The sequence below is a fragment of the Anarhichas minor genome, unplaced genomic scaffold, assembly GCF_050575085.1.
Source record: "Anarhichas minor isolate MPS153535 unplaced genomic scaffold, ASM5057508v1 ptg000028l, whole genome shotgun sequence".
In the NCBI taxonomy this organism is placed as follows: domain Eukaryota; kingdom Metazoa; phylum Chordata; class Actinopteri; order Perciformes; family Anarhichadidae; genus Anarhichas; species Anarhichas minor.
Window position 1 is genome coordinate 9,852,249 of NW_027466474.1, and position 18,478 is coordinate 9,870,726.

The window sequence follows — 18,478 nt, forward strand, 5'->3', positions numbered from 1 at the left end:
AACAGAGCTGAAAATGATCCATTATTATTCAACATGGCCAGTGGCTGTTAAGTCAGCAATGTGTGGGCCTTTTGGGAACACATGTTACCCAAACCTGCAGAAAATGCTTCAGTCTCATCCATGCAGCCAAATGTTCTCATTTCACTTTTACTTCTTTGTCACATATCCAGTTGGCTATTAATGACATTTCATATTTAAGCAGCGCCCGTTTTGTTTTATGTGTTTGCATTTGTTCTTCTTTTAACTACGATATGGCTGTGCTTAACTTAATGGAGACGTGATGATGCATTTGAATGTGAACATTTGTTTTGATTCGATGATAGACCCGCATGCCTGCACACACCAGTGCAGGATCAGACCTCGATGGCCATGGCAGAGTGAGGCAGAATTTATGAAAGTATGTTGAAGTGTAATAACTAAAACTCTGATGTGCTTTAAGTGTAGGAGAGGCGTGTAGGCCACAGCTGGTAAGGAAGCCTGTTAAACAGTGACAGAGTTGAGAATCAAGCATTTGTAGTCCACGTCACCTTGACAACATTCATGTTAAATGTTGAATAAATGTTGTCAGAGTGCATGCATTAACAAATGTATCTCAATCAACCAGCGAAGAGGTTTTCTCCCCATGAGTTTATAGTACTGCACATTATCTGTGCTGAAAACACATAATTACATCCTTAGCAGCACAACACATTTGTAGTGAATGCAACTAGAGCAGAGAGAGAGAGCGAGAGAGAGAGAGCGAGAGACCAAGTTTTTGAGGCAAAACAAGCTCTCTCCCTGGCAACAATTTCCATATGTTTTCATAATTACGTTTGTCTCTATGATGAAATGTGGTATTACATCTTCAACCTCTGGGCCATGTGTAATTTTGGCTGTGTTGGGAAATAATTCAAGCATCGGGTTGATAATAAATCTTGCATAATGTGTTGATACATTCCTTTAATACCAATATTTGTTTTTTCAGGCTCCGACCAGTTGTTACAAATTGTGTACAACATTGAGAAGAACCACAGCGACACACAGGAGATGCTTTTCTATTTGCATAACATGAGACAAAAAGGACTAAGGCTTTTAAAGTTAACACCAGAAATATGCAATAAAACACAAGTTAATGAGAAAAGAAGCTCAGATGCACCAGGAATCGGACAGATTGGTTTTTAAAAACTCTTTGTCATCATGATCTGCAGAAAGTATAAACAGATCAGAACATAAACAGCAGGACAGGAGGGAAAAGTAGAAAACAGCATCGCACCAGCAGCCTGATTTCCAGACAAACAGGACAAGGTGGGAACAAAGCACACGAATGATCTTCTTTGGTGCCCAGCAATACAATCTGACATGTAACTGTACGTTAGCATTTTTCATTTCCTGCACATCTGGCTTGCTGTTGACACATTTTTGGTCAATTAAAACTATATTTCAATGAAATGTTTATCTTTAGCTCTATATGACATTTATCTTTATACTTTTCACATTTTAGCTTCAGTATCTTACTTTCAGTATGCTCTAAACTACAAACATCACAATAGTATATAAATATTTCAACACCATTGATTGATATAAAAAAATAGATAAATATGTATACCAGTGTAGATAATAAACACCAGAAAAGACACATAAACATGAGGCAGAGCATTCCGACTCAAAGTAAAAACATAATTTCATGTAAGATGTGAGATGAGGTGTTGGTTTCAGCATTACAAATTTAAGATGTGCCATGAGCGCCCCAGATCCCGTGAGACGGTTGAGCGGTGTCTCGCCAGCTGAAAATGATTAGCTCTAATTAACAGTGAGGAGAACTCCTGCCAAATAATATTCAATCTGTCCCCGCTTGTGATTTGGTCAGTGTTGAAGATGACTGAGCTTTCTGGGACTTTAATTGAACTGAACCAAACTTTATTTTTATTTGTGTCAGGAAAGTGTCTGTAAAGATAAACAGAGGGAATCCACCTCTGCCAACAGTCTCAAAAGAGGAGTATCAATGTCAATGTCTCAAAACTGTCACACAATAACCATATTTGGGATTTGTTTGCAATACAACATGAGGCAGCAGACTTACAAAGAGGATTTAAAATGACCTGTATGTTAATCATAAGTACAGGTTTTGTTATAGCCATGACCTTTGACCTTTTCAACGAGATTTGCAGCTTAGCTCTTGTCCCCTCCCTTCTTTCTGCCTCTGTAAATATGCCTTTTAAGTTTGTCTGAATGTACATTTGTTAAGTTATCTAAACAAGACAGCTCTTTTAAAAATGGCAATGATATAATAAAGGCGTAGTCTGCAACAGGAACATGAATCTTGGCAAAACTATAGTTTTCACACTAGATCTTGCCAGCATGTTGTAACAAAAGCATCAAGGAGTGCCAGATCTTTTAAAGCTTTTTTAAGGGACCACTGTAAAATAACTCATTGTTATCTTGAAGTCAATGTAATGTGGTCTGTTATGTGTCAGCAGTGAGTCAGAATAAAGTCTCAGCTGTGTGAACTGGACTTCTTCACTTGTACTTTGTCGTGACCGGGAGTCATGGATGAGTTTGCCTCAGCTCATTTGTTTTTGTGGATAGCCCTCTAATCACATGCACATGCACATAATTAAGCAAAACCTGGAAACACACACACACACACACACACACACACACACACATAACACGGAACAAATGATCCATCAAATTACTGAAAGGGAAGCGGGACAATGTGTTTGTTTATCCTTCAGGATCTGAAACAGAAATAAATGGCCAATTTTCCATAATACACATGTTACACATTCATTTTGCCAAACAACAGGCAAATGCGAATATAAGTTTGCCCACAATAATGTTCACATTTCAGGAGAAGAGATCAATCATTAGTGCTGCATGTTAAAATCCACCTGAGTATTAAGAGCAAAGCAAGGCTTCTTGCCCACGGGCAAAGCTGGCTGACATGAGTGATCCGTCAGTGCTCTCCTTAACTGCAAAGTAATAACATCACGCTAAGGTGGAGTTATTGGGTGGCGAAGAATGACACGTGTATCATTTTGAATCCCTCAGGTTAAGGATATTAATTCCTTGTTGATGGGTGCTACTTCAGGACAGTGCTGTGTGTAAGCACTTCACTTTCACTTGACACATTAAGACAGTGGCCCCTATACTTCTGAATCTGCCTTGGACTGGTTCATAGAAATGATGATGATGATATATTAAAGCTGTTCTCACTGTACAGTTTGTGCTTCCTTTAGATATTTATTAATATAACATCTTATTTCATTGAGCCCATGATGTGCATGTATAAAGCCCAGAAGTGACTCCAAAAGCTGGCCCCACTGCACAGATGGTAACACAGATAATAACAGAATGTTCAGCTATTTACAGGCATCAAAATCCATCCACGCAAATACTGCTCCTTCTTGCTGTCCTTACCCCTGATATCATTTTAAACCTTCAATAACAAGTTATGAGCACAATTGACGTCCCCTTTAAAGTTGATATGGCGAACAGTTGCTTATTTGCTCATCCAGAAGTTACAGAGGAACATTATCGTTCATGTTTTGAGTCGTGTTTCTGGCGAATGTAAGTCCAATGTGCACCTACATTTTAGCTCTGCTTTTGGTCTCCTCCAACTCTTGAGGGAAATATCTGGCTCTTTAGCTGCAAAATGTTCCACCATGTTCACCAGCTAGTTGCAAAATGATTGAGGTTGAAGTTACTTGGTGTTCAAGTCTCCGAGGATTTCTTGGACCCTCAACACTTCAACACTGCGGTCAAAAAAGCTCACCAGCTTCTCTTTAAGGAGACTGAGGAAAGTCCACGTGTCTCCTCAGATTCTGGTGAACTTCTACCACGACATCTTCGTGAGCATCTTCACCAAATGCATCACAGTGTGGTATAGCAACTGCTCTGTCTCGGACTAGAAAGCACCACACAGGGCGCGGAAAACTGCCCGACGCCTCTGGGAGGCGCTGTAGGACTCTCAGTTCCAGGAAAAGCAGATTCAGGACCAGCTTCTTCCTCTCAGCTGTCACCTTGACAGCACTCTACAATTAAGCAGCTACTGACCAAGACCAAGTATTCCTTCCCATATTACATTGTTTTTCACAGAGCTCTATGTGAGCTGGAGCCACATTGTATTAGTGAACTATCCCTGCTGTCCTCTTTGGCCTCTCAGGTCCACTAGTTTTGGTCTGTGGCTGCTTACAGTTTATGTTACAAAAGCAAACTGTACTGTAAAACTGTGTTGCCTCTGTTCTGGAAAATGTTTGTCTTTTAAGATCTGCTGGCGTTTATTGCTTATCTATTTTATGATTTACCCTCTGCCTTGCTGTAGTGTTTATTATATAACATTGTTTTGTTTCATGTAAATATGTCCTTTATATACTATACATTTGGAGAATCATAATGATACTTCATTTGAATGACCATGCTGGAAATGAACAGATTATTATTGAGAATGTAGGTGCTCTTTGGCCTCAACTCTTAAGAATTTCTACTCGTTAAAGTGTTGTTGTTTTTTTCCCAACAGTGTATAAAGTGCTGATATAACATCCACAGCATGTCCGCAGCTCTTCATTCAAATGGAGCAGAGGTTCGGCAACATCTTTTTAATCTTTTTATGTTTAAGTCCAATCTGTCGGCTCATCTCGTTCACTTTGTCTAAATTGAAAGAAAACTCTGGCGAAGCCTCCACATGCCATGAGACAAGATAATTAGATAAAGAATGCAAGTGCAAAAATAATGACAAAAACAGACCATTTAATAATTTGAAGGTGTAATTCATTTTGCATATCTTAAAACAATGAAGCACTGAGACAATGCCTATCAATCAAGTCCAGTTTGTGATGCCACCTCCATTCAAATGAGTACATTTGGCTTTCACTTCGCTTCTGTCTGTGCGGCTGTGATTGCGATGCAGATATACAAACAGACAGATGGAGAGAGTTCTCTTCAGTCTGAGCATGTTGCTTTTTTTGGGTCTCTCCCTGTTATTGACAGTTGGTTGGCGGCACTGGTTTGACGGAATTTGACTATTATTTCCAAAAAAATAGTTTTTTTGCTGGTGCATGACTATGAGTTAATTATTGATTGCCCCTGATGGACAACAACTTTGTAAGCGCATGTTGGTAAAAACTGTGCAAGAATACATATTAAATTATTTATTTTATGTTTCAAAACTGTGAAACTTTGGAATCTTCTTTTTTAATAAAATTGAATTTAAGGTCCCAGTGAAACAGAAGTCAGAGCGTCTTTAGCTTTTGTACGGGGAGTATTCCAAACAGAATATTTGAGCAATGTACACAAGAGGGATTTAAATTAAGCCCGTCACATTTGACTAGACTGCTGTAAGTGGCGGGTGTAGAATGTAGCACGATAAGGAGCTACAAAGGACTTCTCAACATCGTTTCCTCATATAATGGTTCATATATCATACGAAAAGATACGGCTTATTTTACGTGCAATTTCCTGCAAAAGCCAGCAAAACATGCCCATTTATGTTCATCACATGCATACGGTCTCTTCCAAATACACTTCAGTCTTCACAGGAAACCACTGAGTTAGGTGTAGGAAAAGATCGTTGTTTGGTTTAAATAACTATACGGAAGTGCCCTTACAGAAGTACGCAAGTTATGTGACGAATAAATCAACATTGACTTCTCAGTTCGCACGGGAAACAAACATACTTCTTCATTCATGATTACCTGGAAAACATACAATATAATTTTGTGTGAAATCTACGAACTACAGCGCATTATTTTTCGTAGGTGTAGAATGCTGGATGAGACCAGCCCAATGTGGCATAATATGACCAGACGTGATCTAAAAAAAGGCTTTTTCTTTCATTTCATTTTAAGAACAGGGCTCCTCATTATATCCTCATTTACTGGACCAGCACAAACAGTTAGTGCCATCAGTCCACTTAAGCTGTTCATTTAGGAGGAGCAGAGCAGTGCTACCTCAAGAACATCACGTCCTTCAGTGCAGCTCACTGCTTTTTTCCTCTTTGCCCCATGCTGGGAAAGAGAGAAGACATTGCATTGTTTGTTGTTGTCATTTTTATCAATACTGACGCCGGTATTGTTTTCACCGTGTGAGTCTGTGTGTGAGTCATCATGGCAAAATGTTGTCCTCGAGAAACCCTCTGGTTTTGCGTTATTTGCCAGGTGTTTATATTTCTGTCTGAGATTCAAGATGCAGTCACAAAAATGTACAGGTGTGTAGTTGAAATCAAAATAAAGGCAGAATTCGAAGATGTGTGTGGTTCAAATGAGGACACACACACACACTTAACGCCCCTGGCCCAATTTGGCATCGTGAGTGGTTTGAAGATGGCTTCTAGTTTTAACCTCATGTCACCTGTGTGTAGTGTCCTGCTCTTACCATTTAAAGTCGCTTTAGCAACGACAGCAGCGCTGGAATTGTTTTTAAACTTGTGAGTCTGTGTGTGAGTCGTCATGGCACAATGTGGTGACACCAACTGTAACAGGAACTAACACACTTGGTCAGATATGGCGTTGTGGCTGGTGTGAATCCATCGCAAGATAATCTCTAGTTTTAAAAAACTTGTTAACCCACCATGTGGTCCAAAGGCAAAATGTTGTGGGCCCTTTGTGATCTCCTTTGCTCCCACTCTTTATATTGTTTATTGATCCCGTTGCCAGGGTGGCAGTACTGGTTAAAACCAAATAGTGCCGTTATGCTGGAATACTATACTGCCCCAACACTGCTGTGAGTCGGTTGGTTGGCAGTAATTTGATTGAATTTGATTAAAACAGGGCAGGGAAACTATTATACAACTAGTCAAACAATGAAATATGAAAAATCTAGATGATTAGAAAAAGAAGGGATGCATTTGGGAAACTTTTTCTAAAAGCCTGCTTACGTTTAGGAACCAGACACTAACTAAAAATAGATGTGGCAGCAAACAACAGTCAAAGAAAAGTAAATTACATCAGAACGGACTGTGCATCACAAATAAACCTATTGGTAAGAGCATGTCCTGTAAGAGCAGGGTTTCTCCATTCATGTCAAGTAAGAAGTAGATTACTGGGAGTAGATAAAAGCGCAATCATTCAAATCCTCAAACCTCACATTACACACACACACACACACTCAGAGGTCAGAGGTTGCCATGACGATCCCATCGGGAGTCATTCCCAGTTTGCAGTCAGCACTGAACATGAACAGTCGTGTGAAATACGTGTGAAACTCCACAACAGACACTGACTAAGAGCAGCCTCACTGGTACATGTGTACACTCCGTGGGTCTGAGTCCTGGCGAATAAACGGTGAATTATCGTCTTCACACATACTCATGATGACATTCTATGAAAACGCTCGCTCCTCTTCTCTTCTCCTCTTATGCCGTCCTCACACTCTTCTCCCCACCCCTGCTCCTGTCCCCTCCCTCCTGGGTTGGAGTTTGTGCACAATGAGCAGAATGAATCCATTTTAATTGACAGGTTCCTGTTGCACTGTGGCCTGGCTATGTGCAATGGGTAATGCATTAGGGATCTACCTGGTTTGATTTCCAAAGAGGAATGTCACTGTCAGGCGCTAGTGGTGTGTGTGTGTGTGTGCGTGTGTGTGTGTGTGTGTGTTACAGTGGACACATGCATATGCTCACCTAACCCGGCTTCCAATGAGCAGTGGGAGAGCCAAATGCCCATCAGATGACAGCTTGCATGTCAGAGTGTGTTTATGGACTCACTTGGCTTTGATTGTGCACTTCAGTGGGCTGGAGTCATCGCATACGGAAACACGTCGCTTTGTGTCTGAAAGTGATCAGTTTCCAAATCATGATCTTAATTACTGGAAAACAAAGCGCAGATAATTGAAAGGCTCAGGTTGAAGTGAGGCATTCATCTGATGTCCATCAGCAGGGGAACCACAGAATAAAGTCCTTATTTTGGAATAAAGCAGGGAGGTTTAAAAAGGATAGTAAGACCAGAAGAAGGTAACAGAAATTGGGATACGGTTGTGCCATTTTCTCTTAAAACGGTGCAATAGAAAACTGTTGTGATCCAGATTTATTTCATCCTCAGAATCTTTACAACACATCCCACTCCTGGGTTGTGCCTCTACTAAAGGCAGAGATAAACAGCTGGATTTGCATATGTTGCACCCTTAAAATGAACCGTCCAACAACACGTCCATCTTCGTTTTGCAACTTTTATTTACAAACCCCACGGTTAAGCACAAGCACATCTTTTCCTTCAGCCTGCATACATCACGTTCTCTCTAAACTCTCTTAAAGCGACAGCGCTTTCTTCTAAAGGGTCAGTACACCAACTTTCTTCCCTTTACAGTTAGCAAGCATACCGTTCAGTAGTTAATAACATTACCTACTGAAGTAATACAAATATGAATGAACTTAAACACATATTTAAAGCAAATGATTTTACATAGACACCCTGACAAATGACATATTTCAGTGCGCTACACATAAACCAAAACCATAAAAGATTCATGCGAGTAAGACTGGCTGACAGGCCAAAAGGAATCAGACCCGAGTTGTGGAAGCAGCTAGACTCATTTCATGTGATATAATGGATTTTGTATTTGTTTGGAGATAAGCAGTCTTCAGGTTTTATGATTCACGGGTGATGATGGGGCGCTGCTTCACCAACCTGTATACCCACTGATGGCACTCAGCACCTCAGAGTGATTGCACCAGCCAGCGTGTCGTCTCTAAGCCACAAGACGCTCCGCAGGCTGACATTCCAACACCAGAGACTGTGTTTCTCACACATCATAAACAGCATCTTAGTTGAAATATAAGCTGAGGTTTACTGGGTTGTGTGCTTTGAGCTGGCAGCGGGCTGCTGATAGAGACATGAGATATGTGAAATCACACACAGAAGTGGCCAAAAAGTGCCCTTCAGGGAGAGAGCAAAGCTTTAAAGCAGAAAGTTAGAGAGGTCGACGGTTGGAGAATTGTAATGTTACACACAATACACTCGTCTTTTTCACCCAAAATGAGCTTTCTTGCAGAGGTGAGAGCACCGATTGCTCGTTTCTTTTATTTGTCACTTGAGACTCATTCAAAAACAAACAGAAATCCTCTTTTTTTATTTGCCCAGTTCTTATCACCTGAACAGTGTGAGTTGTGCAGGTTTTGTGCCAAGTTTTTTGAGGAGTCCACAGCTGTTATGTTCACCCACACATGGTCAGTTTAGGTCAAACAGCAGAGTGATCATACCGTGCTCAGATCTCGCATACATGAAATGACATATGGCTGATCAAATCACAGTTTCTTTGCATGAAATTTGGTTTATTCTAGCATATAAATATATGAATGGCTCACAATGTGTGCACATACCTCGACTGAGGCTGAGACTCTCAGAATGTTACACAGTCATGTTTGTGAAAACCTTTCATGTGTTGGAGGCAGTGAAGGCTGCAGTGACATGAATGTGAGATGTGCAGTAAAGAGTGAGACAACTGAAGGATAGGCGTGCATATAGAAATTAATTTTTCTTGTGCTGTGACATTGTGTGCTGATGTAAACCTACTTGATGTTCGTGGCAGTTCTGCGGTAGTAATGACATGGATTTCACTCTTCTCTTTCAAGTGGGTGACTTTGTTGGCTTTCTTTTAAAACAATGAGAAGCACAGGGAACTGCTGAACCATTTTGACCTCAGCTGATGTGTTATTTGTAAGTTTGTGTGTGTGTGTTCTACTTAACTAAACAGCAGACAAACACAGTTCAATCAGGAGAGACAAGTCAGATAAAGAAAAGATAATTGTTTATTATTAACAGATGGTAAGTGATGATAAAGTCTCGACAGTCTTTGGCGCTTGGACTCCACAGGGAGATTTGTAATCGAGCGGCGTCTGCCCTGAGCAGCAGCAAGATAAATCCCCCCGTGGAGTCCAGACACTGGTGGTGGCTGATGAGGCTGACAGAATGATGAGTCGATGAAGCGGATGGATCTGCGAAGATTGGGCGGAGGTGGGGAGGTGTAGGGGTGCGTAACAGCAACATAATTGTGCTGAAGGTAGAGAGACAATCATATTTATTAAAAGAGACGGTAGCAAGATGATAGACTAACAATGTAATTGTTTCGTTGTGCTGTTAGATAGAGGAGACCAGCTGATCTAAACAGCTGATATCACGATTGACAACCCCAAACAATGACAGCAAGGGAATTACGAGTGAGCATGTGTGAGGAGTGATTGGCAGATGTACGAGGAATAAACTACAAGCCTGAGCATACAAGAGTACAGTCTTCTTGACTCAACTTACACTAAAGCTTAATTTAGCAACTAGCTGGTGAATTGAACGTGTAGATGCTGAAGATCCAGATATTGTTTTCTGAATATTGGACTTAGATTCATCAGGTGACCTGAAACAGTTTCAAAGGAATGGTAATGCCACTCTGTGTCTGCTGGGTGTTGAAATATGCAACTCTCTGTCTAATAAAAAACACGTCTTGACAAGAAGCCTATTCACATATTTATGTGGGTCTGTAATTTATTTAATAGTAACTTAACATCGGTCTTAAAAGCATTTTTTTCACAGACCTCTTTTGGGTGAAAACTTCAAGTCTGTTGCACCACATCGGTTGTGGTCCCAGCTGTGACATTACTCATCATACCCATCTGACCACACCATCAAAAGATATATACTCTCAACGGCAACAGCTGGAGGTCAGTAAGAAAAAAGATCTCCAGCCGGTGTTGGGTTCCTCTTTACAGTCCAAGAAGCACAACAGCAAAAACTCTCATCAGTCACTGAACGGTTGCACACCGTCTCCATCTAGCCATGTCCAAATGAGCACAGAGGTCAGACTCACATCTTCTGCAGCAAAACCCATTTGGAATCGTGAAAACATCAGTGAGGCACTATAGCTGTCGTTGCAGTGGCTTTGTCTTTGGGATGAAGTCAGTGGAGACAGGATGTGTTGATGCCATGTTCTGAGGGGCTGGGTGTATTGTTTTTGCAAAATGATGTATCTGTTTACTTTCTTAAGTTGTTACTTCTATATCACATATTTTGAATATTTGCATATAATCTTGTGACATTTGTCAAGAAAGAAATAAGATAATATACTATAATAAAATCTGAGAACTGAATGTCATGTCATCAGCTTCAGTAATTCCGCTAATGAGAACACACACTGTTTATTGTGCAGCACAATGGCAAGGTGTTATCCCCAGAAAACAAATCCATTTTCACAGTGACTAAGCACTGTCAACGTTATTGTCCGACAATTTTTACATTTATATAAGAACTAACTGCTTTGACGACTTATATATGCAGAGCTGCAGGATTGACTCAATCTTCATGACATACTGAATGCATAAGAAATTTATTTCACGCGGCATTCTCCTTTCCTTACGTTATCAATCTATGCTGTCTAATTAGCAAAGACGGTGTCGCCACATTCTGGGCCCAAAACATATGTGATTGATGGAACGAATTACATAGAAGCAAGGGTGTTTTCCCCCCTGATACCAGAATGATAATGTCAGGAGCCAGACCAATGATACCTCCTCATGACAGGGCCTCATCAGTAAAGCAGGACTCTTATCATGTCAGGTGTTGTTATTTTTAATGGTACGTATTGCCAAACAGAAATCAGCAGTAAGCCTGGAGCTTTCTGGACAGTTGTCCTCTTTGCCCTGTTCGTGATCCAGCCTTCCCTTTTAAATTCAGAGGACACCAAGAGGATTTAATTAATATTTCTCCCATGACACAAACACACGGCAGACATACCCATGACCCCTCTGAGCTGTGTGAACTGCACACGCCAGACACTAGACGGTAGCCCAAAGGCTGCTGCAGCATTATCACGTCCGTATGGGAGTGCTACCACGACGAGGGGGAGGCCTGCTGCATCCTGATCGAAATCTATCTGCTCCACCAGCTGCTTGGTGTCTCTGCTCGCTTCCACTTTTTACACCACCAAGCGTAGTGAGGGCTGATGTTCTCGCTGTGAGATGGACTGAGATGTATTTGTTTATTTGCAGTATAGCTTACATGGCTGATGGCACAAAAGTAAGACAAAATGAGAACTTGTAGAGGCTAAAGTTTGAATCATGGTGCAGGAGCATGCTTATGGAGAGCTGAGGAGAAACAGGAAGCCTGGCCAACATCACCCATAACCCGCCGAGTGCAGAAATGCTTGAAAATTGTGACACATGGCATCGGACAGGATAAATGATATACAGGAACATCTGGAGAAGCTTTCATTCTGATGAGGGTTCCTTTTTGAGGGCCAGTTGAGCACCCCATCAATGAGTACATGAGAGGCTGAAGGCAACACTTCCCATATTCAGAGAGTGAAATGATGTTCTCGCTGAAGGAGAGCAACATGTTGTGTGTGTGTGTGTGTGTGTGTGTGTGTGTGTGTGTGTGTGTGTGTGTGTGTGTGTGTGTGTGTGTGTGTGTGTGGATGAGGTGTGTGAGAGAGAAGAGAGAGATAAACTGTGTATCATGTCTCTGTAAAATAACAAAACCACCAATAATCCAGGTTTGGATATTTTGCTACAAGTCTAAATGCATACCATAATGTCACGAGGTACTGCATTAAAACAGTTTGTTATATACAGGAATGTCATCTTTTCACATCTATCTATAACAGGCTGTGTTGTCTGACCAGAACTGGAGACATAATTCAATGTTGAGTGTAAAATGACCAGCGATGGCAAAACATTGTGGATATAATGTACCAAAGTATAACATTTGAGTCATTGCAGCATGACGAAACAGTGCATTTACTTTTTTTGCTTAACCTCTGTGCCTTATGGTCCTGAATTACTCTGAATCTGTGCTCCTCTCTCTGTCTGTTTCTGACTTACACTCTATGCATTATAGCACTGTATGTGAAGACTAGCCATGTGTTGTTCACAAATGCTTTTTGATGGGTTTATGGCAAACAGTGAGAAGGCCCACGTATCAGCTTGCCATACCTCCTTTTTCAATAGTTTTCATCAGCTACATCTGCAGGAAAACCAAATTCAACCTGGGTGAGCTCCTCAAGCTGTAACACCAACCCCCGATCGGAGGTGGATTTAGAATTTAATGCGGGATAAAATGGTACGAATATCTGCACTGCTGTTGTTGTCAGGAATGGTAGACCAAGCCACATGAGTATTGCATAATTCATAGGTAGAGCACAGGGACCCATCACTGTAATAAGCCAGTGTGACAAGAATCGTCACCTCCGTCAGCAGAGAACGGGATGACATGTCAAAAAAAAAGTCATCTCACTGAAGAGTACAGTGTGCTCTAGAAGGTGTCATGGTAAGTATAAAAACAGAATCATATCCTAATAATCTCAGGATACCTCATTTCACACAGAAAACTTTCTACAGTTTTGAACACACTGTGTTAAACATGTTTGGAGGGACACCCATTATTTTTGGAAATGGCATTGCTGGTCTGTCAGTATGTTGGTCCAGACTGAAACACCTTAACTATTGGATGTACTGCCATGAATTACTGTGTACAGACATCCATGGTCTCCAGAGGATGAAGCCTATACTGTCTTTGGTGATCCAGACTTTTCCTGGGGTGCCAGCATAAGTTTAACATTTTAGTTTTTTACTGAAATGTCTCGAAATCCACTCGATGAGTTGACACCAATAGCACGGAGGACACAATTTTTAAAAAGGGAATACGAAGAAATTAGTTGCTGGCCCAGTGGGGGCATTATAATTAAAGGTCGGAATCTGATGTTTGACAAACATCACATCACCACCAACACACACCTTGATACACACATTTAGCTTCCTTTACAAATTAAAATGGATCCCCCTAAAGAGGCCACATTCATTAACTAAAGGTCACATTTTTAAGCTCAACATGATGCCAGAGTCTCTACTGGGGAGATTTTGACCAAAAAAAAAAAGCAGGGTATGTCGTACTTTGTTGCTATCGTGACGCTTTAATTAAGAATTAAGAATTAGAAGTGTGAAAATAGAGGTCATATGTTTCATAGTGGAAACATATTAATTGTGCCAAACACTGAGATAATAGATTCTTGTGAAAAAGTACCACAATATTTCCCCCATTTTATGTATTTCTTTCTTTCTTTCACACTTTCTTTGTATGTTAGGACAACAACTGTGGACTTATTATTCATTAGTATCAGACTGTTTAAAAGTAATGTTAACCATTTTCATTGGTTTTACGGGTGTTGGGTATTGGACAATTTTTTTAACTGATGGTGGCAACAAAGGACAAGTCAGGGGATCCATCCAGTAGGTGTTGAGATATTTAAGTCTCGATATATTTGTTGGACCGACCGACCAACCTTTTCATTCTCAGATCAGAGCTGTGCAGCTAGTGAGGCTAAAAAGCCTCCATGCAGCAGTGAGCTGGTCCCCACAAGTTTAAATACATTTGATGATCAGTGTCTGTCATATGATGCAGGTCACCAGACAAATTGATATGCAAAGAATAATGTGTGTGTGTCTCTCGCATCCATCCATCCAGCCATCACCTGACTGTTAGGTGTCAGTCCATTTACTACTTGACCCTCCCCACACATCCTCTCTCTTCCTCTGTTACTCTTTCATGTTTACTTATCTGAGCGTCTGAGTGTGTTGGCAGATCTGCCTCTCTCTATATTTCTGTCTCCCCTCCCTTTTCACCATCCTCTCTCTGCTCCTGGATGAACTCTACTCCACCATCTGCCTGGTAATCGGAGCGTGCAGGCTGTCCCCTCCCCGCACCTGTTCCTCCTTCATGGAGTTTGGTTCCCAGTAGCAGCAGAGATACTGCCTACTTAGCCAGCAGTCAGCAAAGCACCTACATTCACTTTGCAACAGTATAACAAGGCTATTGTCACGCTCAACTGTTCCCGGTGCAGAAACCATTCTTAAAGAGGACGTGACACCAGTAAGGTGTTTTTTGCTCTTTTCTTATCACTGCAGACAATTTTTACTCAATGTCTACAGCTTCAAAGAGCACATTCAAAGCTGTGGCGACCATCTTTTAGCGTCTGACTCATCACAGCACACCTTGGGTTTTACACACTAAAACGTTTACACAAATGGAGATCAGAGAGATTCCCTCATGGTAACTTGCTTCCATACTGTCATCAGCCCTAACCGTATCCCTTCTGTGCATGTGATAGGTTCACAATAATAATCTATGGTTTTGTCAAAGTCTACGGCGCTACGATTACAGGTGGGTTGTTTTAATTAGCTTAGAAGGACTGCTTATGTTTCCCTGGGAGGCAATATGTACGCCAACCTACATGGTAATAACCAAAGATCCCCAAACTACATAAAAACAAGCATGAACGCCCATGAACACACAAGCCAGTGCACATACAGATGCAAGCGCACACACAGTTCATGACTCCCACACATGTGTGAGTCGTGTGCTTTAAGTTTATCTTACGTTTGCACACATAAATAAGTCACTCTGCACCTTTTAATCCCTGTCTCTTTAGACGCATGAACAAGGTTAGGACTAAAACTTGCCCAGTGGTCAGAGACATTGGGGAATTTAATTGCCTCACTTATGCAATGCATATAATGTCTCATGCAAGAATATGGGACACATACGAACACACATATACAACATACATAAACACATGTGGTCAAGGACACACATGATGATAGATGTGTGCGTGTGTGTGATAGTATAAGGATTGGGAGACATGAGGGATTAAGAGACTCCTACTCACTCTTTTAACAATAATCTTTAACACCTCATGAGTTTAATTGGCCCATGAGGTGTTCATCACTGGTGCCTTCTGACAGAGACCATGCTTATTAGAAATGTACCGGTATATCCAAAAGGGTAATCTCGAATATCACTCCTCGACCCATTAGCAACCCAATGTTCAGGAGCTCAAGCCCCTGTGGATTTATTGTAGGGTGGTGGGCATCCTTCACTACACATTCACTTTTCGTACAGGATTGATTTCAGATTGAAAAATATCGTGACCTCAGATTTGAAATGTTCTGTGTAGAGTGCAGTCTGACGGTGTTACACCGAGCATTACAGGTTTTACTTCCTAGCAGATGAAACTGTGAGATGAAATAAAATCTTTGTGATCCTGGCGGAGTGTTGACTTTTTAACAGGTTAGGATGCTCAGCAGGGCATGGGTTGTTAGAAAGCACTTTACTCAAAGGTTAGGTGGGCTAAAGGTCTGTAACATGTCTGTAACATGTCTGTCACTGCAGGCAAAGAGGAGAATAAAACAGGCAGGCAAAACATCAACAAAAAGTGGGTAGCTGACAACTAAAGATAATAATAATATAAAGTGTGTAAAATATACTAGTCTTCATTGTTTTCCTCATTTTGTCAACGAGATGTCGATGCACCATTTTGTATCATACAAGACTTAAACGGATGACCAGTAGGCCTTTTACAAAAAAATGAATGATGGCTGAGGTCATTTATCTGCTTCCGTTTCAGAGTCCTGGTATTGTTCATGCTGGCTTAAACGCCCTTTTCACAACAGCTGTTTCAGTCATTACAGGTGTAATTAATAACGAAATTCCTGTACTGACGATATGCTCTAAGAAAAACAACGATGTACGTAATTGTAGTCCAAAGGTCAGCTGAAGAGAAAGACGCACTTATAAATGTTTATGCACTGGAGACGCATTATGTAGCAATACCCATGTGGCCACAATATATAGGCAGTCATTTTACACAAGGGCATGCTGAGATCAATAAATAAAATGAATCAACTGGCAGTAACTGCCCTCGTACAATCTCGCCACCGTCGACTGTTACGTTTATACTTTGTTGCCTTTGCGGAAGCCCCGATGATTGAGGTTCGATCGCTTTCCGTGATGGGAGTTATGGTACGGCTGCTCTTTGTGGATGGAGTTGGTGGCAGACTTGGGTATTCTGTTGGATGGTAAGTTATAAGACCTTTGTGGTGTTTCCAACTTTAGTCCCGACTTGTTTATTGCAAAGCCTACAAATCACTTTGTTCACATTCTCTGGCTCTCCTTTTCTGTCTGGTTTAAAACCAAAGAATCCCCAAATGATTTGCATTATTTTTGCTCATGAGAGTGGACATCTTTCCTGCTGGAATTGGGGCTGATTACTATTATTACTCGGGCTTTACCGAAGCTTCATTCATAAGATTGACGTTCAAATTACTTACAGAAACATTACCTGCAATAGTCCACCAGCTTCCACCTTCTCTTCCCTATCCCTCTCTCTCTCTCTCTCTCTCTCTCTCCTCTCTCTCTCTCTCTCTCTCTCTCTCTCTCTCTCTCTCTCTCTCTCTCTCTCTCTCTCTCTCTCTCTCTCTCTGGCCTCATCTCTGTTATAATCTCAGTTCTGAGTCCAAGAGTCAGAATTTATTGAAGGCAGATAGATGAAATAATTTCCCAAATTTGCAACATATTTTTATCTTACCAAATATGATGCTTTAATCAATCATTTGTTGGCGTTCAGCCCTTGAAAAACATTTTCATTGCAGTCAAACCCTGTTTATTCTCCCACACGCTGATATTACAATTCTGCAGTTATTGAAAAGATCTTTTATAAAAGACCATAAAGAAATGCTTTCTCTTTGAAAACGTTATATCGGCCGCCATCCATTCGAGCGCCAGGTTCTGTCAGGTCGAGATCAACCAAAGAGCACCTGAGCGGACAACATCAATTTATTTCTTGCGCCATTTGCTGTAACCCTCCAACATGGCAGCCCATATACTGCGCACATAGCTCACATGGGGTCAGAGACCTTGTCTCAGCCTTCATTTATTAGCCTTAGTAAAAGGGAAAGACAGCCCCTACAGGAAGTCAAGAGGGCTGTCACACTTCCTGCATCTCTTCTGAATCGGAAAGACGGATGTGCTGTCAAACCAAACTCCAAAGAGAGATAACCAGAAAGCTATGAGATACTTGGTCACACAGAGTCTCTCTCGAGCAACACCTGAACATTTTTCAGGTGTTGTTTGAGAAAATAGGGTTAGGGTTAACCCTAACCCTATTCAGCACGAAAGGCTTTTTGAAAATTTGAATTGATAATAGAGTTTCTCTTTTGATGATTGAAGGTGGTTTAGAGCTCATTCTTTAGATATTGCTATTGTTGATGTGAAATATTTCCTTAATGAGGAGCTGAAGCTTGAGAGGATAATTGCATTATTATTACTATTATTTTTAAGAAAGCAAAATATAAAGTACAGAAAATGCATTTTCTTTGCCCTCAATAAATTCCACATATGACCCGGAAAACACAATACAGCAGAATGGTCCCAGAATGTAAATCTGGCAACAAAACAAACACATTTATAAAGAGGACAGTTGAACAGAGAGATAAGCAAAGAGAGATGGAGGCAGATTGATGCGGTAGAAAAGAGTCAAAGGTTATGAAAATAAACATTCCCCTTGTTTGGACAAGTTTGCGTGGCTCTCTCTGCGGGACATTAGTCCATTCCCTCAGGGTGTTGTCAGCTCATGTTTCATTACTGCCAGTATCTCAGCGATCGCTTTCAATCAGCCCCTGTCTTTGATTTATTACTTCCTGTTGTGCTTGGGATTGTTGAATTTCACTACACTCTCTGTGTAGCGACAA